The 21,832-nt window shown below is 39.7% G+C and overlaps 1 long non-coding RNA gene and 1 pseudogene across 1 annotated transcript; both read right to left on the minus strand.

Moving 5' to 3' along the window:
• LOC125184060 (protein transport protein Sec24D-like) overlaps positions 1–21,832 on the minus strand; it is a 212,545-nt pseudogene that overhangs the window by 19,126 nt on the left and 171,587 nt on the right.
• On the minus strand, positions 503–15,631 carry LOC125184062 (uncharacterized). The gene is made up of 2 exons (XR_007167333.2): positions 11,221–15,631; positions 503–7,588 (listed from the first exon to the last, which is right to left on the minus strand). It is a non-coding gene; the product is annotated as an uncharacterized lncRNA (long non-coding RNA).

Below are 21,832 nucleotides of genomic sequence, written 5' to 3' on the forward strand. Positions count from 1 at the left end.
TTATATGATAATTTCTGAATAGAGACTCAGACTGAAATCATCCAAACCTACTTCTTCACAACACAGTTGTTATGACAAATTCATTTCTGTTTGGGTGTGTAAACTGCTATTACATTTCCAACTGTCAATTTCCATTGGAGTCAAAAAACTTTTTTTTTCTCTTTTTAATACCTAGATCTTATAGGAATTTACAAAGATAAATAACATACAAGCGTTTAAAAAGCAAAAAAAGAGTAACAAGTCTACACTAATGAATACATAAAACAAAAACTGTTGCCATCCACGGCCCAAAAGAAATGGTGCTAAATGGGAAAGCCCTGCTTTCTATGCTCCACAGCCTGTACTTCACTCTCTGTAGATGTCACTGTACACCAGAAGATAAAGAGATCTGTTTACGGTCCCATGGAAGTCAGTGGCAAACTTTCACAGAAGGAGGGGATTAAGATAAAATCCACAAAACTTAGATTCCTTTTTTTTTTTTTGGAAACCAGTGCAGTACTCCTTTTTCTTTTGCTTCTCCAACTATAAACTATCAGCATTTTCCTTCTCTCTTCCCGTAATTTTCTACAAATAATAAATGAATCAATTTAGGTATCTACCATAACTATTTGAACATTTGCTGTATTTGTGTGTTTTGTTCTTGCACCTCTCCTACTCCTTTATCTCCTCAAAATCCTTTCCCCAATTTACCTGTTTGGATCACCTGACTGAGAACAGGGACAGTCCTCACAAAACTGGACACGTAGGCATTGATTGTCAGCTTTCCAGCACTATCAAATTATAAATATTTATCAAAACCAATGACTAAAACTACTACTACTCAGTAGGATAAATATGACCTCGTAAAATAGATTCTTTTTATGTACACTGAAGGACTGGAGAGGCAGAAAGAATCAGCTGCACTGGGAGGCAGAACAGTATGGTTTTATGTTAAAGGGGATTGGGCAGTAGAGATGGGAAATGCTGTGGGAGACCTGCATAAACTTTCCCTTCTCTGAAGCCTCCGGGCCCCACTACAGTGCAAGCCCTGAAAGCTGATCTGATAAACTATAACTTATCTCACTATTAGTCCAAATATAGCTGGAATAGCAAGAGTTATTTTGGAAATATTTCAGCCAGAACATCTCTCTGGAGTCAGAACTGTATCACAGAGCAATAGATAGGCATTGGTGGCACCGCTCCAAGATGAAATACATCCATAAAAATTTCCAAAGGGACTATAACCTGTGCTTTAAAGTCTCAGAGAGCTGAATTACTATTGCTTGCTATAAAAACGAAGACCTGACCCACTCCTGAGGGTTCCCTGTGATGCCTGCAGAGTATCACTGTATTCATATTGCAGGATCAGGGCCACAGCTGGAAATTATAAGTGTAGGAACAAGGACTGTGATGAAGCTCAAGTTCATCATGGCACATCTCTGGAAAAGCATTCTGAAGAGAAAATCAGAAGAGAGTCTCTGGAGAATGAAAAAGAGGCATATGCAAACGGTGAAGAGAACTAGCTATTTATCACACGACAAACTGAAAAATATACACCATCTGTTTTCATTGCCAGACTCACATACATAGACTGGGCTACAAGAAAACCTTTTGTAACTGTGCTGCAAGTCGAATCTCCACATGCAATGTAAGGCAAAATGCCTTTGCCTCACAGCCAGCGTGGACTCCTAGCCCCCCACAACATACACCCTATTACTACCTGATGAATCTGCATTAGGAGCAATATTTTTGCCCACAGTTTGACTCCATCATCATTTGAATGTGTTTAACGCCCCAGCACTGAAATGACAGGAACGTGTATTGAAATGAGACCCACACAACTTGCAAATCTGGCTACGTCCAAGAGGAACATGAAAACTCGTACCAGGAGTGCAATTTTCAATTACATCAGTATCTCTATCACAATCCCTTCCTCCTCTTCCCTGCAAGATGAGCAATTTGCCACCATTTTTTCCATATACTTTTGAAGAACTTTACCGGTTTACAGAGAGAGCTGCTCACTGCAACGTTACACTGTATACTATACATGACAAATTGCCTGTTCAACTGCAAATTATCTCAGTACAAATGATTTTGAAAGCACATCCCACGAGAGAACCATATTTAGTATCTGAGATTTCAGGAGACTAGTTAATCGACGTGTTTAGATGAGGGCTATTTGTTTCTAAAGGAAGATTATCTCACAGGTTTGGAAAGCTGCACGGATACATATCTCTTGATGGCTTATACTGTGATAGTTCCTTAAAATTACACTCTACAGTACGCTAGCAGATAAAACATTTTTATACTTCAGTACAGCGAACATTAAACACACTGTATTTGCACAACTGATTATCTGAAATAAAGACACAACTACCAGTTACTCAATTCAGACAATTCATCCCACAGACAAGCTGTGCAGGGCAACAAAACCCAGAAAGGCAGTGTTTCTAGAGTTATTATTTACATTGACATTCATGTAAGTCTGATTATTAAAATATTTATATGAGCATTTTAAGAGAGGCTACACAATATAACTTTCTAATGATCAGAGGAGATGATTGTTGGCCAAGGTTAGTACCACCGCCCCATGCAAATCTTGTGCTTCATTTGTACAGTAGAGAGATGAAGAAAAAGTCCACAGGATAATCAGAAAGAATTTTGAAATGTAGCACTATTTTGGGGAGGGGGGGGTGATAAAGAAAAAACCCCAACCCTAGGTCATGAACCAAACTGCCTGTGTTTTCTAGGACTGTTGAAGCATTTTGTTCTATTATACCATCACAGATTGCTTTTGAGAAAGATTAACCAGTCAACAAACAATCCCCGGGTTTTGAGTTGCTTTACTGGTTCACATTAAAATGTCAGGAAAGCATTTCCCTTTGTGATGTTCCTACTGTCTTTTATCAGAAGCAATTCCCTCTGAAGTCTGAAACAACTTTGCTGATTCTTGATTTTTGGATGTTGAACACTATCAGCCTCCTCAGCTGATATGACTTGAGCCAGTCTGTACTGCGTCCTCTACAAAGGTCACAGCTGGTTCAAGTATTTTCTGTAATAGTGCTTTTTCATCTATTTTATTTGTTTGCATAATGCAGCACGGCTGAAGTGTCAACCCCGTAATGCAATCTCTCTTAGCTCTAACCTGATTTTTACAGATTGCAGTGAAATGCAGAGAGTATGTTCAAACCTTCTTGTTCAAAAATCCTTCCCACCCAGGCCAAACATTCACCTACATACATGGTAGCATGAAAAATACCGGGACACGGTAGGTGAGCTTCAAGTTGGCACTGCACAGGGAATAAGATCCAGCATGTACCAAAATCAACAGAAAGCTAGTCATTGATATCAGTGAATCGTAGGTCAGACTATCCACAAAATATTTATTCAGTCAGCATTCTCTTTTTAAGGGGAACGCTGCAACTTACTGAATAGAGCTAGCAGCATGAAGATTGCAAATGCAGGCTGCTCTAATCAAAATTAGAAGGATTTAAAGAAGTTTGAGTATGGGGGAAACACATGAAATACTGATAAAATTTTGACACGAAGAAAGCCCAGAAGTAGGTAGCTTACTTCTTTAGAACTTCCATATCATACTGGTGGCAGAAAAAGGGAAAAAAGTTTAATATCCAGGCTTAATAGAGACACAATTTCTTCTGGTCATGATGCCAGGTTGGGAATACCAACTGTTAACAAGTCAGCTCTCTCCAGCACTTCTCAGCTTTGAAGTGGTGACTGTTATTTGGATGTACAGACATGCTACATCTCAAGTGAAGGTCAGCAGCCAGGATTAACTGATGATATAAGCAGAAGCGTGAAATTGGATAATCAGGAAACTGTGCTGAACAACAGACTTTCAAAATGTTAACACTTTAAAGAATCAGATCTCAAGCAGGACCATCTCTCAGTCCAGAGAGATACACCTATACTCATCAGCAAAAGCACAAGCTGGTGCAGAGGCACATGCACAAGGTGAGAACAATGGAAGGAGTAGGAGACAAAGCTACCCTAGGGCAGCTCAGCCCCCTCTTAGTGCTGCTGAGGGTGACATGCACGTGTTAAATCACATGAGAGGATACTGGTTCATGCCTGGACTAATCCACAGCTCCATTTCCCACACATCCGTATCACAGATGGCCCAACACTGCAGGTGTTGTCTGAGATTTTTTTTGGCCTTGTCACATTAGTTGTAAAACCATAGAAAAATAAGACAAATTTAAGGTACCTTTTCTACAGAAATGTTAATAGTTACAAGAGGAGGTAGTCTAGCTTTATTGATAACAGAAGTTTCACAAAATCAAGAGTTTGATTTTCCATGAGAAGGCAGTCTGATTTAATATGTCTGGCTTGACATTCATTCAAGCAGAAAATGAAATAAGAGATAGTGACATATTTTACAGAAGCAAATGAAATTAGCAAAGCATTTTATTTTTCTGCAGGTCACTGCAGGAAAGCCCTGAAGTATCTTCAAAACAGCAGACAGAATTTGGGCTCTAAATACTATTACTACTGACTTCTTGACAGGTCTGGTCTCTACATGTTTTGTATGGTCACATCAGTGTTAGTTTACACACACAGAAGTTTTCAGGATTGCTAAATACACAATAAATCTAACACCACAGTTTAAAATACAGGCACAACCCATTACCTGCAAATATAATGGATAAACTGGCAGATCAATTCTGTTTTAGAGTGGCCAATGACCACTTTTCACAAACACAGCTGTGACTGTTTCTAACATGCTCTATAATATCCTCAGGATAGCCAATCAGGCAACTCACCAAACAGGGCTCAGGGAACATGCAACTCTAGGTTTAGGGAGCAAATATTTAAGTTTGTAAATAAATCTAAGTATAGTGTTGTAATCTCTTAAGCAACGATTCTGGATGAATTTCTGCCACAGGACAGCATTGCCAGTGTTATTCAAACCTTTGCAGAAAGAACAAAACCAAAACCTAAACGGATTTCAGGATCATTGTGGCCTACTGTCAACTTCAGTGGCCAAACAGATGGGGTTCTTTTGTTATTTTGTACAGACATGCACACACACACACAGGTAGGTAGACAATGTATACATATAATTTTTGTCAGCATTTGAGAGAAAAGTATATTACTGATTTTAGATTTACAGCATGAAAGGTCTGTTGAATGGAGGGTTTCTTTCCTTCTCAAAAACCTGGAGCTGTTTCTTTCTTTTGTTAGAAGGTATTGCTGTGACTTTTTAAGCCAAGCTTACAGGTGTTTTAATTCAAGGTGTATAAAATAGTTCTGCTTAACATTGTTCAAGAAGGCCAGCAGGTAAGTAGTAAACATGCCTCTAGGGCTAGTTAATTTACTTCCATTGAAATCAGAAAGAAGTGAGAATACCTGAAGTGTCATGCTACAATCACAAGCCAACTCTGGTCACTTGCCTCTATTAGAGGAATACTTAGAAAGAATAAGGAGAATTGTTATTACGTGAACAAAAAGCAGCACAGGATATCTTAATCTCTGAAGCAAGGATATTTGGGGTGAGTTTAATATCCTTTTTAAGTCCTTTCCATGATACAGAAGCTTAGCTTTGAAGGTCGGTAGCAAAACTAGCTGTTATTTTAAAAATATAACATCAGGTAGGAGTGTTTATATTCTGAGTCTCCCTTCCATGAATACTTTCACTGCTGTGATAGCTGGATGCTTCAGGCAGACTCCAGGACCTCCCAACAGTAAGAGTGTTTGTATGCAGCTACACTCCTCTTTTATTTGAAGATTAAGCTGCTGCTGAATATAACAAGTAAGGGGCTGTGCAGAGAGCTATGAGCTAAGCAGTCCTGGGAAGGACAAAAACCTGTACTATTGCTCCTGTACTCTAGGGTTGAGGAGATCTCTGCATCTATTTAGCAAGCACAGATTACCCGATTCTGTCAAACACTAAACAAAAAAGCAGCCCCTCCTTCACATTTATTTCCTGTCCTACAAGAAGAGAAGGATCCCTTCTCACAGAATAAAGGGACATCTGTAGAAGGCTTAGTCTCCCCTGTTTTCCTACAGGACGGCGTTAGAGCCTGCTATTATGATTAGGCCCTAGATATAGCCTTATGCTGCTGACCTTCACTTGAGATGCAGCATGTCCATACATCCAAATAACACTTTTATACTAAGGATAAATCTAAACATTAAAATAATACAAATAAATAAGATCAAACAACATCAGCTTCCTATTCAGTTTAATAAAAACTTCTTTCCCCTTTGAAATTACATACATTACATTGTTCCATTCAGACTATGATTCTGTACTACTGGACAGATAAATAAAATATGCATAAACCGAACATGCAAGAATAGCTTCAGTTTAAAAAGCAAAATAAAGCTTTTCATCCTGAACTAACTAAATACCAGGGTGTGCTGACTCTGTGAAGTTTCCAAGGTAACTGAGTAACATCCCTGCAGGCTTAATGTTAGAGCTCGCAGTCTTACAATGTTTAATTTACTGCTGTTGCTATGGTCAACTTTGGCCAGTGCATAAGAGGAGACAAACACCATTTCAGGAGAGCAACATGCAGCCTGTAGAGGAAAACGCACCCACAGAATGTCAAGTGGCATTCGAAGAGCTATTTTGAGTTACAGATGTATCTAGCAACAGCCAAAGTAATTTTTTTTACGAGTGTAATTTTTGTTGGTGAAACAAGTAAGTGACTATGATTATTATTTTTTTTAATTCCCTCTTTCCCCTCGATATTTACTGGTGCTTAGTCAGGTTTTTCTTCTGCCATGACCATTCTGGAGAATAGATGGTTTCCAACTTATCAGAAACTAATTACATAATCGTAACCTAAATCTTTAGAAATGCACTTTTCCCAGTCTAACCTTTCAAGACTGCACAAATTAATCAGGGATTCTGATTAAAATATGAATAAGGTATATATGAATGTCAATTTTCCAAGTCACTGTCCCCATCTCTTTCAGAATTAAGTCCTTACTGTAACAACAACGATGCATGGAACACGCTACAGAAGTATGAAGAGTATTTTAAAGTGTACACTAAAAACAAAAATGGGAAAAAATAAATAAGGAAATTTACTTGAATTAGGAAAAGCTATGCTGCCAAAACCTTTGCTAACTTTGGCTCTACATTCTTGTTACACCGTGTAGTGACAGCCCAATAGGCTAACAAAAACTTTCTCCTAGAAGATGAAGTCTTGGGAAGCAATCCAATTCCAAATGCTTTACTACCAAATGCAGACTAGCGCTGGGCATACTCCATGAAGAAAGCCTTATCTAACACAGGATTTATGCATCTCTAAATTAGGCACTGCAAAACCTAGATCACATGCACTGGCCTCCCGAGTGATATAAAGCTGTCGAGGTAAGGCACCTGGAGATGCATACAAGTTCTGGGCTCTCTATACCATGCATGGGATAGTCAGGCACCCCAGAGTGCTATACAAAAAACCACAACATTAACCTGGAGCTAGTCAGTAGGAGGAAGGGAAAAAAAAAGCACTGAAAGAGCAACAAGACTCAACAACTCTTTTCCAGATTCCAGGTGTACTCAGGACCACAAGACCAGAGTTTCACAGTTCCCTCTCAATTGAAGGTGTTCCAAAGCATCCCTGTTAACATGTTTTAACATCTGAAAAATGGAGGAAATAATAATGTTAAGGCTCACATTTAACAGAGCAGATAGACAGTAATCAGTTCAGGATACAAGCTTATGCTACCCAGACAGTTTCTACACGGACTGACTGTTCCAAATAGCTCAACAATGGATTAGTTGTAAAAATACCAAGGCAGTCCTAAGAACGTGGCGGAATGTCCTGTAGCATGGCCCTATCTCTAAGCTAACTGGCCTAGTTGGAATCTACAAGGCAGTACGGGTACACGTGCTTTCTTTCTGGTCCACTGACTTCCATCTCTGGAAGTTTAAACAGAGGCAGTGAACTCTGCTGTACAGACCACTCAATAGCTCCCCATTCCTGGAGGGTGAAGAAGCATTTCAACATAGTCAGACCCCATCCTAACTATTAAGTTACATCACACACTCACCATGTTTTAGAAGAACATGACAACAGGCACAGATTACTTTGAAAGTATGCCCAAAACACATCAACAAAAGTCGGACACTGCTGGATCTTTGACAATCCAGAGAACTGCACAGCACGCAATGCAGTATGCCCTAGTTACTATTCAGAGATAGCAAAACATTATCTCCTCACTGGTCAACTGCTGCTCTTTCTGCTGTGGAGTACTCATTTGAGAGGAGGAAGGCTTTGTTACCCACAATGGAGAGGAAAAGTCCAGTATTGTCTACAAACACATAACAATTTTGAATAATTTCAATATAAAGAGTCATATGTAGTTTACACAAAGGAAAAAGGTCATGAAACATTCAATAAGCCCTGACGTTTCATTTCCACTAGTGGTGGATATGAAGTGAAATCTCAGTTATGTCAAGTCCCATATGAGGATTACAAATTTACAAGCCAACATTGAAAACGATATTTCAAAAGAAACAGCAGAGCAAAACAAATGCCCAGCTCTTTCAGAGCCTTTCCTTCAGAAAGTTTTTTTTTTTTTGCTATCATCTTTTGCTATTTAAAAGAATCTTTCTAGTAGTAAGGACAATTTTACTGCCTAATCATGTAATTCTTATCTAAAAAGACTCACAGTGCAAAATTGCTGAACTGCATAAAACCAATTGCTTACATGAGCTTCAGCGCCCAAAAGTAAAGAAGGCACCAATATAAAAAGAAACTTTACAAAGAACTTCTGGGCGATCCTAGAGCTACGGACCAGCAAGTCTTACTTCCACAGAAAGCAAATTGGTAGGTATTACAATGGAGAACATAAAAAGACACGCCAATGAACAGGACATACAGAGGAAGAGTTGATGTGGCTCTTGCAGAGGGATGTCATGACACAATCTATTGAGTTCTGTCAAGAGTCAGCCAGCATGCAGGCAAGCATGACCTAGTTGATATAACGTATTTTGCTCTTTGCTTTTTAAAAGTCTTTTGATAGAATCCCTCATCAAAAGCCCTTAAATTAGCTAGTCTTTCACACAGTACTGGGGAACGTCCTCCTGCAAGTAAGTAACTAAAAATCAAAGGGTAAAATAAAGTGATGGCTTTTTACGGTGGGTAGATGCTATCAGTGAGCACTTCTTCTCTGCAATCTGTGCTTTTTAACGCATCCCTAATAGAAAGGAAGAATCAGTAAGGTATTTCCATTAAATCATTTTGTACTGCCTGCAATCTAAGTGTTCCTCAGTCCCCTCAAACCAAAGCTCTGCACAAGCACGGAACCATTAATAAATACATGTGCCTGTATGAAAATGTGTTTCCAACTAAAGGTACAGCCTGCTTGCCATTCTTACTGGTCACCGAATACAAACTACAGAATCTGAGTCCTCACAGTAGATCACAAGAGTGTAGGGATTTCCCTGAATTCTTCAAATTTACTCAACATTTGAATGACTTGTTTCAAACCCACTGAACAGTCTTGGGGTCTAAATGAAAATTCATACTCTTACTTTGTTCTTGAAACAGAAGAGATTTTGTAACACTGCATCACCTGCTAGTTATTCACCTCACTCAGTTTGTAGTTTCTGCTAACCTTACAGTACTGCACAGCTCTACCTAGGAAATGCGCTATCATCCCTGTAAAAAAAAAAAACACACGGCTTTCCAAGCAGCTCAGCTGCACTGGCCACGATCATATCTCAGTATTCTTCTGAAATGGTTAAATGGCTTACAGCTCATGAACACCAGAATTTCTGAGAAGTAATTCCATTCCAGTTTTATCTTTCTAACTTGTTAATCTACTGAGGAGAAACGTGAAATAGTAGTTTCCCACCACTGAATATTTCTATGAAGAAATAACAAATAAATAAGAAATAACATTGTAGAGAGTGACAACACAAAACTACTAAGGAACAAGAAAGAAAGTCATTCTAGATATTTTAATATTTAAAACTACATATATTTTTGGAGTTGTTTATATTTGATTTTAAAACTTGAAATACTCTTTTAACTAACTTTTTAAGCAGGCAGTATTAAATGTTAAACCAAGATCACATGGTTTATTCAGGCTCTGGAAACATTCGCACATCTCCAAAACAAATTCACGTAGAGCTTTGTCCATAACGATAACTGTGAGAGCTGGTTTATTTTTATAGACCGTTGCTAAAGCACTGGTGGACTAAAAATAAATTCTGTCAAACAATGATACTGTATTGTCAAAATCTACAACAAACAAATACTTTTCATAGATCATCCAAATCAGGGGAGTGAAAATGAACTGTTATTTTTGAGAAATAATAAATGAAGACTTAGTATAGATAAAGATTCAGAAACATCTAGAGCTGTTAAGACACCAGCCAGGGGTGAGGAGGCATGAATGTTCTAACGACCTTAATTTCTAATGATATACAGCATGCATGTAAGGTTCGCTAGTCTACAGTTTTCTAGATTGGCTGTGGAAAGCTTTTTGTCATTTGTAATCTATGAGAGACTGTGCACCCTCCATGGAGGTTGCCTCTCTTTCAACTCAAGGGCCTTTCTGAATTCTCTCATTTCACTTGCTCTGCTCTTCCGAAGCTCAGTGTCCATGTGCTAAGTGTTACTAACCTGGCTGTTCTTAGGACATCAAACACAAGCAGTCAGTGATCTCTACTGAACAGTCTCTACTTGTGTCTTAAATTAGTTCTCACTTGTGACTTACCACCACTGACGCAAACCCACCGTCTTGAGCTTTTCTTCAGCAAGGCCAGTATGACATCTATTTAAGTTTTCCATAAATGGCTGCCATAAATGAGAATGTTCTCGTGGTGCAGTTGCACCAGGTTACAGGTGAGCACCTGCAATCTGGCATCTTAGCTGTACTACATCTTTCCTTACTCAACTATCAATTGCTGAGGAATTCAGCTTTCCTCCCTTGATCTGAGGATTGATATTGCAGCCTACTGGTGTATTTTTATGCCTTTCTTTGTATGCACTTACGTTGCTCTTGCGTCCTCTCTACTGAGAATTTCCAAACTTCTAGGTGTTATGGAACTTCTCGGACATACCACCATGCCACAGAGTCTCAATTGCATGGGGCTTTTTTTAGCAGTATATAAAGCCACAGCATCTTTATCTTCTCATTCCATTACATTTCTGTAATTTTTCAAGATTCCTTCTCTTTGAAGGAACAAATCCTGTATTTTTTTTTCCTGAAACACTGCACTGATTCAAAGGCATGCATGGGTTGTTTTAACACCCTTACCTAGCACTGTGTTGATTTTCCTTTGTGTTCTTCTTTTCTCCCACAGGGGTAGCTTGTATCCCATTCTTTACTGGACACATGGATATCTTTTGCACACATCTTCCAAAAATGCCCCTGTTCAAGTTTGTGTATTTCTTGTCTCTTTTTTTTTTCCCCTCAGACCATATTTTGGGAAGGAAAAAAAAACCAAAAAACCTTATTCCCATTGTATGCTAGCATTCCCAAATGACTTTTGGAGACAGAACACCATCCTGTATGTGGAGATGCTCCACTTTCCCCAAAAGAACCCACAGTGACTGAAAAACTTAAATCTACCTTTCAGACATGCTGAAACGCTGAATTATCTTTGTCCAGGCTGGACCTCCAGACTGGAAGGAATATTTCTGAGAAATACTACTAAACTTAATTAAACTTTTTATTTGGAAAAGATCCCAGGATCTTTTAACTCCACCCCTTGTGTCAAAGGAAACAAATCCTCAAAGATCAAAATCCAGTTGACTCAAAGTGATGACTATAATCTTGACTACACATACACCTGTAGGACCCCAGTTACCTTTTCCTATACCCTTGCGTTCATTTACTATAAATGAAGAATCTCTCAGGCATTCCCTCCTGCTGCCTGCACAGGCAAGAACAGTTCAACAAATCCCTCTGTTGGTTACAATGTAAAGCCAGCAGGAGATTCTAACCCAAGTGCACAACCCACCAAGGTGTACCAACATGTAACACCACTGCTTACAAGTCATCCACCAAAACAGTGAACGTGTTCATTTAAGAAAGAAAATAAGTAAACAAGCAAACAACTGCCCTCAGTAAATCTAAACCCACACTCAGGATCGGAGAAAGGAAGAACAAGACATCTGAAGACCGTGCTGTACCCTCAAATTATCTGGAAGCACTTAAGTTTTTCCCATTGTTTCTAACTGACCTAGTACAGTAATGGCATAGAAAGAGAGTCACATACATTCTATGGCAACAAACCACTGAACATCAGTGGCAGCCAGGAGGGCCAACCGTATCCTGGGATGCATCAAGCACGGCGTTGCTAGTCGGTCGAGGGAAGTGATTGTCCCGCTCTACTCTGCGCTGGTGCGGCCTCACCTCAAGTACTGTGTGCAGTTCTGGGCACCACAGTACAAAAAGGACATTAAACTGTTGGAGAGCCTCCAGAGGAGGGCAAGAAGATGGTGAAGGGCCTAGAGGGGAAGACATATGAGGAGCGGCTGAGGTCACTGGGCCTGTTCAGCCTGGAGAAGAGGAGGCTGAGGGGGGTCATCATCGCAGTCTTCAACTTCCTCGCGAGAGGGAGTGGAGGGGCAGGTGACCTATTCTCCGTTATCACCAGTGACAGGACCCGTGGGAACGGTGTTAAGCTGAGGCAGGGGAAGTTTAGGCTGGACATCAGGAAGAGGTTCTTCACCGAAAGGGTGGTTGCACACTGGAACAGGCTCCCCAGTGAAGCAGTCACTGCACCAAACCTGTCTGAATTTAAGAAGTGTTTGGACTGTGCACTTAGTCACATAGTCTAAACTTTTGGGCAGACCTGTGTGGTGCCAGGAGTTGGACTTGATGATCGTTATGGGTCCCTTCCAACTCGGGATATTCTGTGATTCTAACATGCAAATATATCTATGAACTATTTCAAATTCATCCTCAACTATAAGCGGTGATGAGAGCAAAACGCCAGTCAAGTAAGAGTTATGTTTATGGAATACTCATAAGACTATCAGTCACTTGAATGACCATGGAAGCCCGTGACTTTTCAAATACAGCTTTACTAACGCAGAAAGACATGCATCATAATGGATTTTGTATAGTGTGTGGGTTTGCTAAAGTCCTTACAGTTCAATTAAGATGTCTGTTTCTCAGCTGTTCCTAATCATATTTCCAGCTGCACAAAGTATTTGTGGGCATTTCACAGCCATGGTCCACTAAATCCTTGTAGCCATTCTTTTTTTTTCCTCCTTTGGAAAGGAACAGAATTGAAACTCACTTGGTGCTAGTGCTCTGTATACTAGCAATGGAGGCATGTCTGCAGCTGAAGCTGCAACAAAGATGAATGAATTGATATTATTCATTAAAAGGCAAGAAAAAAATCGTGATGTTACTATATATAACATGCTGTTTATCAAGAGATTAGACAGATTCCCACTGTACAGAGCCCTGTAACATGTGATGAGCATCACCTGCTGGCCTTGTTAATAGGCACTTAAAGGCATCCGCGAGATAGGATAGACATCCTGAAGGGAAAATCTTCCCGTGCCTTGCAGTCACTAGTTCCAGGCAGAAAGCACCATAGTAGGAAATTCAGAAACACAAATAAGCACTTGAATATATTTTACCTCCATAAAAAGCCCAGTTCCTTCAAATTAAGTAGCTTTTCAGAATTGAAGTGGTTATAAATCCCATATGGAAGACTTTTTTTTTTTAGATCTTAAGGGTAAGATCTTATTTTGGCAGCAGCAATGAAGACATGTCATAGGCAAGCCTTGGAAAAACTGCCTCAGCTAAGACTCCCCAGCACTTCCTACTGTAACACCATCTCTTCAGTTCTTTAAAACTTTACCAAGCTACAACTGTTTAGACTGAAATTTTCCACACTGGATTTTAGCCAATTTTGAGAGACATTTTTCAGACTTAAGTTTTTTAGCTTCTTCCGATAAAGAAGCTAGGGAAAAAACACTGCTCTTTACTGATTAATGAATTCTGCTAACCTTTCCAACAGCTTGAGAACACTAATTCTTCAGAACCAGGGGGTCACTGCGTACATTTCTTTTTTACCAACAATGGAAAAATCCTCCTGAACTTGGCCAAATGTTTGTACATACTGCTAATTTACATATGCAGAAGAGATTTCGATTTAAGCAACTTGATCGCTCGTCCAAACGCTGTACAGGAGACAGAGAAGCCATGTATGGGAAGCATAAGTGACTGGAAGCAGACTGAAAGACATGCAAATGAGGAGCCAACGTGACAGCAGAACCATGTGGGCACAGAAGAGGGGTAAAGGGGACTAAATAGCAAAGGCTGTCTGGTAAGGTGAAGGAGTGGGGAAGCAACAGCAGGAGTTTCATCTAGGAGAAAATGCAGGGGGCAGCAAGCCAAGTCCGCACATTCCCCTCAGGAACTGGAATGAAACCCAAAATTGCTGTCTAGCAGACAAATGGTGAGACTTGCTATCTGCAGAACTATAAGTAATATACCCTATTTCCCTGTGGACCCCAGAGAAGATAACTATGTAGTTATCTTCCCTGCTAAGATAAAAATCTTAATTCAAACTACAGAAGTCTGTTGGATTGGAAGTTATCCATCCAGATAAAGAACAACATCTGCTTTTTTCCAACTTATTCTTCAAAAAAAAAAAAAACCGACCAAAAACCAAAGAATTTACAAGCAATAAAACAAAGTTGAAGAAAATCAATGACTGCAAAAACCAAACACTGAAAGTCTGTGCAATTTTAATTAGGCTTTTCTGCGCATGTTTTGTGAGGGAGTTTCTGAAGACACAATCACATATTATAACTTATATGAGATCCCCACATTATATTTTTTTTTTTTGCAGCAAACAATGCTCTGAAAGTAAATTAGCATTGCACGTGAAAAGGAAATGCCGTCTACAGACCTTTGTTGCAGAATTTAGAAGCTGCACAAAGAAGAAGGCAGGCAGTTAAGAACAAGAAAGGACAGCCCTACAGATGATGCAGTTACAAGCTGCACTTGCAAACTGGTCGTATCCCTGCTACAGATGCAACCCACTGGGGATGCCAGGAAACTGTGTACCCGTGTTAACAACCATCCTGAGATCATAGGATACTGACAATCTGCAGAATTATTTTGCAAATGAACTAGGGCTATGCTTAGAATAGAAGGGGCTGTCGTAGATGGCAATGTGAGAAAAAATATTGATTAGGTTAGTGTCTTCAAATAACTGCCAAAAATGGGTAGTTACATTTCTCTGCTTTCTATGACTCAGTTCACCCAAGTAGAAAATACCTTTATCTTCCTCTTTATTTTGTAAAAAACAAAATGGAAAAATGAGATTTTTTGAATTTAACTATTCATGTAGTAAAACGAATTTAGCCTCTGTTGATACTGTTCAGGGCTATCCTCTTTTAATGTCTTTGCCTATAGCTACGTAATTCTAGCAGCTGCCAGTCACGGCATAAAGTAGAGGTAGTTGGGGCAACACCAAGAACCTGCTAGTTCAGATTACATAATTACCACTCTTGTACCTTTTCAAAGATTTTTATCCCTCGAAGTTGCATCATGACCCAAGTGCAACTCATAGACTTCTGCAGCTACCTCTCTAACTCCTTCACAGTCATAGATAAGACACACTCCCACCCCACCCCACCAGAGAAGTCATTAACGTTTAGGAGGCAAAACCACAAGGGACTAATATTCTGTTAGTCCTCACCTCATTTTGCGGAACAATAGCAAAAGGCTGGATGACAGCTGCCAGTGGAATGCGAGCCTGTTTGGCCATATCTGAAGACGACGGGAAGCAGTAGGTAGTACATCAGATATAACGAGGGCTGGCATGGCCTAGAACACCCAACAAAGCATGCACAGTGAAAGACTGATAAAAGCAATCTGCCTGTCCTAAAGACAAACCAGAAAAACAACAACAACAAAACAACAAGAGCATATGCTAAGTTAAATACATGCTTTTTGTTCTTCCATGGAAGCTTCTGCCCATCTCATGTATCAGCCCACTGCCTCCCCCTGTAGGCAAACCTTTTCTTGCTGTTTGAATTTAATGAAGAGATTTAAAATTAAGATTTACTGAAGAGATTTAAAAGTATCAAGAAAAAAAGCACAATTGTTATATCTCTCTCAATGGAGATTAATTTGAAAATATCCATATCTGAGGCGTTAAAAGGAAATAATATGGATGAAATCCCCAGAGAGAATGTCAACACTGTATATAAGAAAATGCAGCAAACTGATACTGTCAAGACCACGCTAATGAGCTAGCTCTAATTCAGAAGGTAGGATACCAGTGTTAACATGACCATGCTCATATATCCTACAAGATACAGTGTGCTAAAATCACTACCCTATTTTTTGTAGCACACTTAGCTCAGTTCCCTCAATGAGAAACTGCGTTCTGCACTGCAGACAAGAGCACTGGAAGTCCAAGCAGTTCAGAAACTACCTTATGTTCCTTTTTTTTTTTTTTCTTTAAACCATCAGGCTGCAGATCTGCTCAGTTTCTTGAGAGGAATTTCTTTGTTCATTAGAACTGCATTATCCCATTCTCAGATAATGTTCAAAAATCTTGATGTGTTCATATGTTTTGTATAGCTTATCCAAGCGCTGATCAATTAATGCTGGACTAAATGATACCATCAGTTTTATCTATATTGAAGTATCAAGTCTGCTGTCAGGAGCACACAGTATGGTACTTACAGGGTCTAGGCTGAAGCAAATGGAGGTACACTAGCCAAACAAAAACACTAAGCCAACTAGACAGGCTCATACTATGTCCCTATGGTTTGAATAGAATTTTCCAAAATTCTTATCTTAAAACACAACGATGCTAGAGTCAGTGCTTTTTATAGCATCCATCTTTTAAAATTTCAGAAGAATCTGAAGAGGGCTTTTTACTTGAAAACCTTGAAAAAGTTTACGTTAAGAAGTTGTGTCAATTATGCATATTACTTTAAATTCCAGAAAGGGTAGAAAAGGTGAGGGCAAGGTGATCTCACAGCTTTCACTGGAATTAACCAAAAGTTTAAGAACTCAGTTCTCCCCCCTCTGCTTCCACCCCACACACACACCTGGGAGCAATTTTCCCATTTTATGTCCAATTTAGAGTAAGAAGCACCATTTTCAGGTGACAACTGTGGGAATTTAATCATATATACATATATTTATTTCATTTCCCCCAAAGCAGTAACAGGGACAGTTACCTTGATCTTGGATTACACAGTCTGTAGTGACAAGAGGAGGAACCTGTCCTCTTGTGTTTGTAGCATAGATCTGCCCTCCCCTAGAAGCTTTGTCATTTTCAATTACTTGAATCTGATGAATAAGAACCAAGAACAGTGTGAGAAAGGTTGGCCATGGATTCAGTTACATCCATAAAGAGTTAGACCAAGTAAAATTATTGTCTCATACAGAGGTGCAATAAACCCATCACATACAAACTTCTAGGATAGTTAAGAACTAGAAAACTATATAGACACAGCTGAGCAGTGTAACTCACAGCTACAGTTGCCTGTTGGAACTCTGCAGAGGTAACACTACCCATAGGGGTTGACCATACCTATATACAGTGAACAAGGGAGTTGTTCAAAGCATGTTGACTGCTGGAGTCAGACATTTTCAGGAGAGTCTAGCCAGCAAACTGAATAGAGTGGTTGTGTTAAATAAGCCTTGTTACTGAATGTGGCCTTCCAAGATCAAACAAGTGATAACAGGTTGCATCACCTTACTCAGATGTCACATATACCAGGTTATCTTTTGTATGGCCATAATTGTGCCAAAATCTGTTCTTAATAAACGAATGTGTGGGTAATTCATCTGATTGCAATAGTGGGAGGGGTTGGCCCTCAATTCCTGCCCACTAGGCTCTGTGCACAGGATGGTTAAAAAGTGAATGATAAGCTACGGAGAGTACCACGTTCCTAGCTGAGCTATATGTCAGCACTGCAATTTAGAAGGTAGTAATTTCAATCCTCAAGAAAAGCCTGTCTGGCCACGAGGTAGTATGTCAACCCTGGAACTGAGTGTTTTCATTCCCTGAGTCATACTGCCATGTTGTGAGCTTCCTCCTAGAAAAAAAAGTAAAGGAGAGCAATCACAGAAACTTCTGGTGAAGCAGCTCTAATCATGTGCAGGTTTATTCTGGTTGAAGACTAGTTAATTATTTTCATGAAATGTTCATGAAACTGGCTTTACTACTTAACAAATTCCCTTTGTGTACACTTTCTATACTGTCACTTCTGCAGTCCCTCATGCTTAAGTTTGATACTTTTCAGGGTACAACTGAAGTTATATAAATGGGTATATTGGTCCACACCATGAACTGGATCACTGAGACGATACCACTATTCCTTCTCATCCTCAAAGGAGTTATCTTTTCAGCAATCAACCTCAGTGTGTAGCCTAACAGCTGTGAGAAAGAGGAAGGAGGCAGAGAATTTCTGAAACTGCCTTTGCCACTGCTGCTTGTATCCCATGCAATTGTATCTTTACACTGCACATGAAATTCTAATAATAGCTGGGGAACTTCAGAAGCCTCTGCTGGAAAGCAAACAGAAGAAAAACAAAATTAGTCAGCATGGAGTCTATTGATCATTGTCCAAGAGGTATTTCCTAACACACTGGAATTAATCTACAGCCTGTAACATTTTCATTCTCCTTAAAGTTTTTTTATTGCGATTTAAATACACAATACATTCCTCGGAGCTTGTTATATCTTCTGCTTGATTACTTTTCCCTGCCTGCTTGGCTTGTATACTTATCACTAACTCTTGCATTAGAAGGGAAAAAGGCTTTGTTCTAAAAAGGTCTGCTGGCTGAAAGAAGCAAACCACTTTCAAGACTTGGCTCTGCAAAGGATCAATGCACCATGGTATTCTGCAGTTAACTGACCTAAATATATCATTGTTCTTGGAAATAATTGTTGACAAAGCCCAGATGCTAGTTTTCATAGCTGTTGTCAGAGAACATATCAACCTCTAACATATGTAAGAAAATATAAATCAACAATGGCTACAGATAAGAAGTAAATTTATCTGGCAACACTACTGTAATTGTATAATGTAAATATAACAAGAGAAATACACATGGTCATACTTACTCCTCATTCTGAGTTAGCTTTTTGCCCTTTGCAGACATTGACCCAGATCATGTTTCTTTTAAACATGTCATTTTGATCCTCTCTGTGCTGCTAAAACAAACCTTTTAACCTATTTTAACAACACTGTCATAGTCAAGGCTGTTTATTCTACATGTGTAATTGAAACAAGACATCAGTCCACGCTTTTGTGCCAGACCTCCCGCTCCCCTGATGCCTTTTTTTTTCCTAAACTTATTATACAAGATGATTTTGTACTTCTTAAGTAAAAGCACCACACTGAAACACTGAGAATGGTCAGCCTATTCAGGGCACTATTACCTACATTTGCTAATTATACAGAAATTCGCTTAGGTGTTTTTTTTTTGTGTGCGTTTTTTTCTTTTAACCACAATGGTGGCAATTGCAGTTGTTACACTAACCTCTAAATGATTACAAAAAAAAGCATTTTTCCAAGATATTTTCAGTTTTTCAGTAAAACCATCACTGGATAAAACAAAGGAAAATCCCAGTATAAGGAAGCAAAGCTACACCCTACTAGACAGGATAAGGATTTTACACAAGTGATTTTTTCCCCCTCCCAGTAAAACACAAACCCTTTCCTGTACAGTAGTACTGCTTCAGAGTACTAGTAGAGGAATGGAAGATTCCTTCATCCAGACAAGCTTACAGTGTGGTGGTTAATGCACCTAAGTAGAAAGTCCTGTGTCAAAGCTACAAGATAGCCTGCTTCACGAATCCTGACTCTCCAAGGACCTTTTAACGTGTTCAGCTGATTGCCAAAACCTGTGTAAGTGCGTGCATCAGTGTGCTTTCCCCATGAACTCAGCACATTCCCCCCCCCACTTTGATCAGCTGTTTCCAATAAAAAAACCAATCAAGGTAAACAGAGCCTGCATCTGACAAGTTATTCCTTTGGGTAATAATTAGACTACTTTATTCAAGAAAGATTGACAATCCATATCTTGTTTTATTTTTCATCTAACACAATTCTAAAAAGAAGAGGCTTTGTCCCACCAGTGCACATTAAGGCAGGCTTCAACTTCAGAGCCTTCTGAACCTGTAGGAAGCTTAAGCATTATGTATACTCTGAGCTACTGAAATCCTTACAAGGGTGGAAAGATGCTCAAGCAAATAGTTCTGGTTGCCTGTGGAACTCCTACAAACAGTGACATGGCTTTTGAGCATGGGACTTCTCAGCTTTTCCATGTTTGCAATTTTAGAGTTCACATACCTGTGCTCTGCACCAGTCCTAATTTAGGTGTCTACCTGTTAGTAAGTTTAAGCCTTGGATCTTTCTGGAGTGGAAAGGAAAGGTGACCAGCTGCAGAGAATGCAAGTAATCTCCCATTACTCCTTACTGTCATAAGGAGAACTTTGTTGGGAATTCCTATTAACGTACTCTGAGTTGTGGGTATGTCCTGTATCAGCTAAAGTTATAAAGCCTCTTCAGTTCTAAACCTAGCACTATGTACTACTCACTTATTCCAAACTGACAACACAAAGTAAAAAGCCCACGTAGTTAAAAGACTATACAAAAATTGCAACATAACCTGTAAACCAAGCCATGTAAATGCAATGGCATTAAATGGAGCAGAAATTTACTTTCATAAAACATTAGTGCCACATCACTTACTGGGCTTGGAACAGAGTCAGGAGCAAGCTGCTTCTGCTGCGGACCAGAGAGCTGTGCTGGACCTCCAGGAAAGGCACCAGGATAAGACAGTTGATATCCTGCCATCTGAGGGCCATAGTTTGCTGCACAGTTACAAATGACCATTGATATGAAGTATTTAAGTTCTGTTATCAATTTTAACATCAGTTTTTTGCCATACAAATCATTCTTACTTCTGCTAAATGCAACTTCTTCCTTTCTGTTTTCAGCAAGTACAAGAAATGGGTTATTTTAGCTCATGCAGGTAAGGTATTTAAAGGTAAACATAAAGCTAGGTGTGACAACTCTAGTTCCAAAATTTTTCAATTATATTTTTTGAGTATAATTAAAGTTTTTGCTATTATATAGCAAAGTAGGATTGCTGGTAGAGTTTATTACAGCTACTCAAACCAGGCCTTTCATAGAACGGCTTTTGTTGGAACGGACCTTACAGACATTCCAGTTCCAACCCCTCTGCCACAGGCAGGGACTCCACTTGTTCCAGTACCTCAGCACCTTCAGAGTGAAGAATTTCCTTTAAATCTTCACTCTTTTAGTTCAAAATCATTCCTCTTTGTCCTATCACTATCTTCCTTTATAAAAAGTCACTCTCCACCTTTTTTATAAGCCCCCTTTAAGTACTGAAAGGCTGCAGTGAGGTCTCCCTGGAGCCTTCTCTTCTCCAGGCTGAACAGCCCCAGCTCTCTCAGCCTGTCTTCACAGCAGAGGTGCTCCAGCCCTCTGATCACCCTCACAGCCCTCCTCTGGACCAGCTCTAACAGATCCACATCGTTCTTGTGATGGGGGCCCAGACCTGGATGCAGCACTCCAAGTTGGGCCTCATTCCCTCCCTTGACCTGCTGGCCTCACCTCTGTGGATGCGGTCCAGGATGCAGTTGGCCTTCTGGGCTGCAAGCAGGTACTGAAGGTTCATGTTGAACTTTTCATCCACCAGAAACCCACCAGATTGGTCAGGCAGGATTTGCCCTTGGTGAAGCTGTGCTGGCTGTCTCAGACAGTTCCTTGTCTTGCATGTTCCTTGACACTGCTTCCAGGAGGATCTGTTCCATGAACTTCCCAAACACAGAGTCAAGGCTCCATAGGTGAGGCCTGTAGTTCCCTGGGTCCTCCTTTCCATCCTTTTTTAAAAA

Source organism: Anser cygnoides, chromosome 4, assembly GCF_040182565.1.
Source record: "Anser cygnoides isolate HZ-2024a breed goose chromosome 4, Taihu_goose_T2T_genome, whole genome shotgun sequence".
Classification (NCBI taxonomy): domain Eukaryota; kingdom Metazoa; phylum Chordata; class Aves; order Anseriformes; family Anatidae; genus Anser; species Anser cygnoides.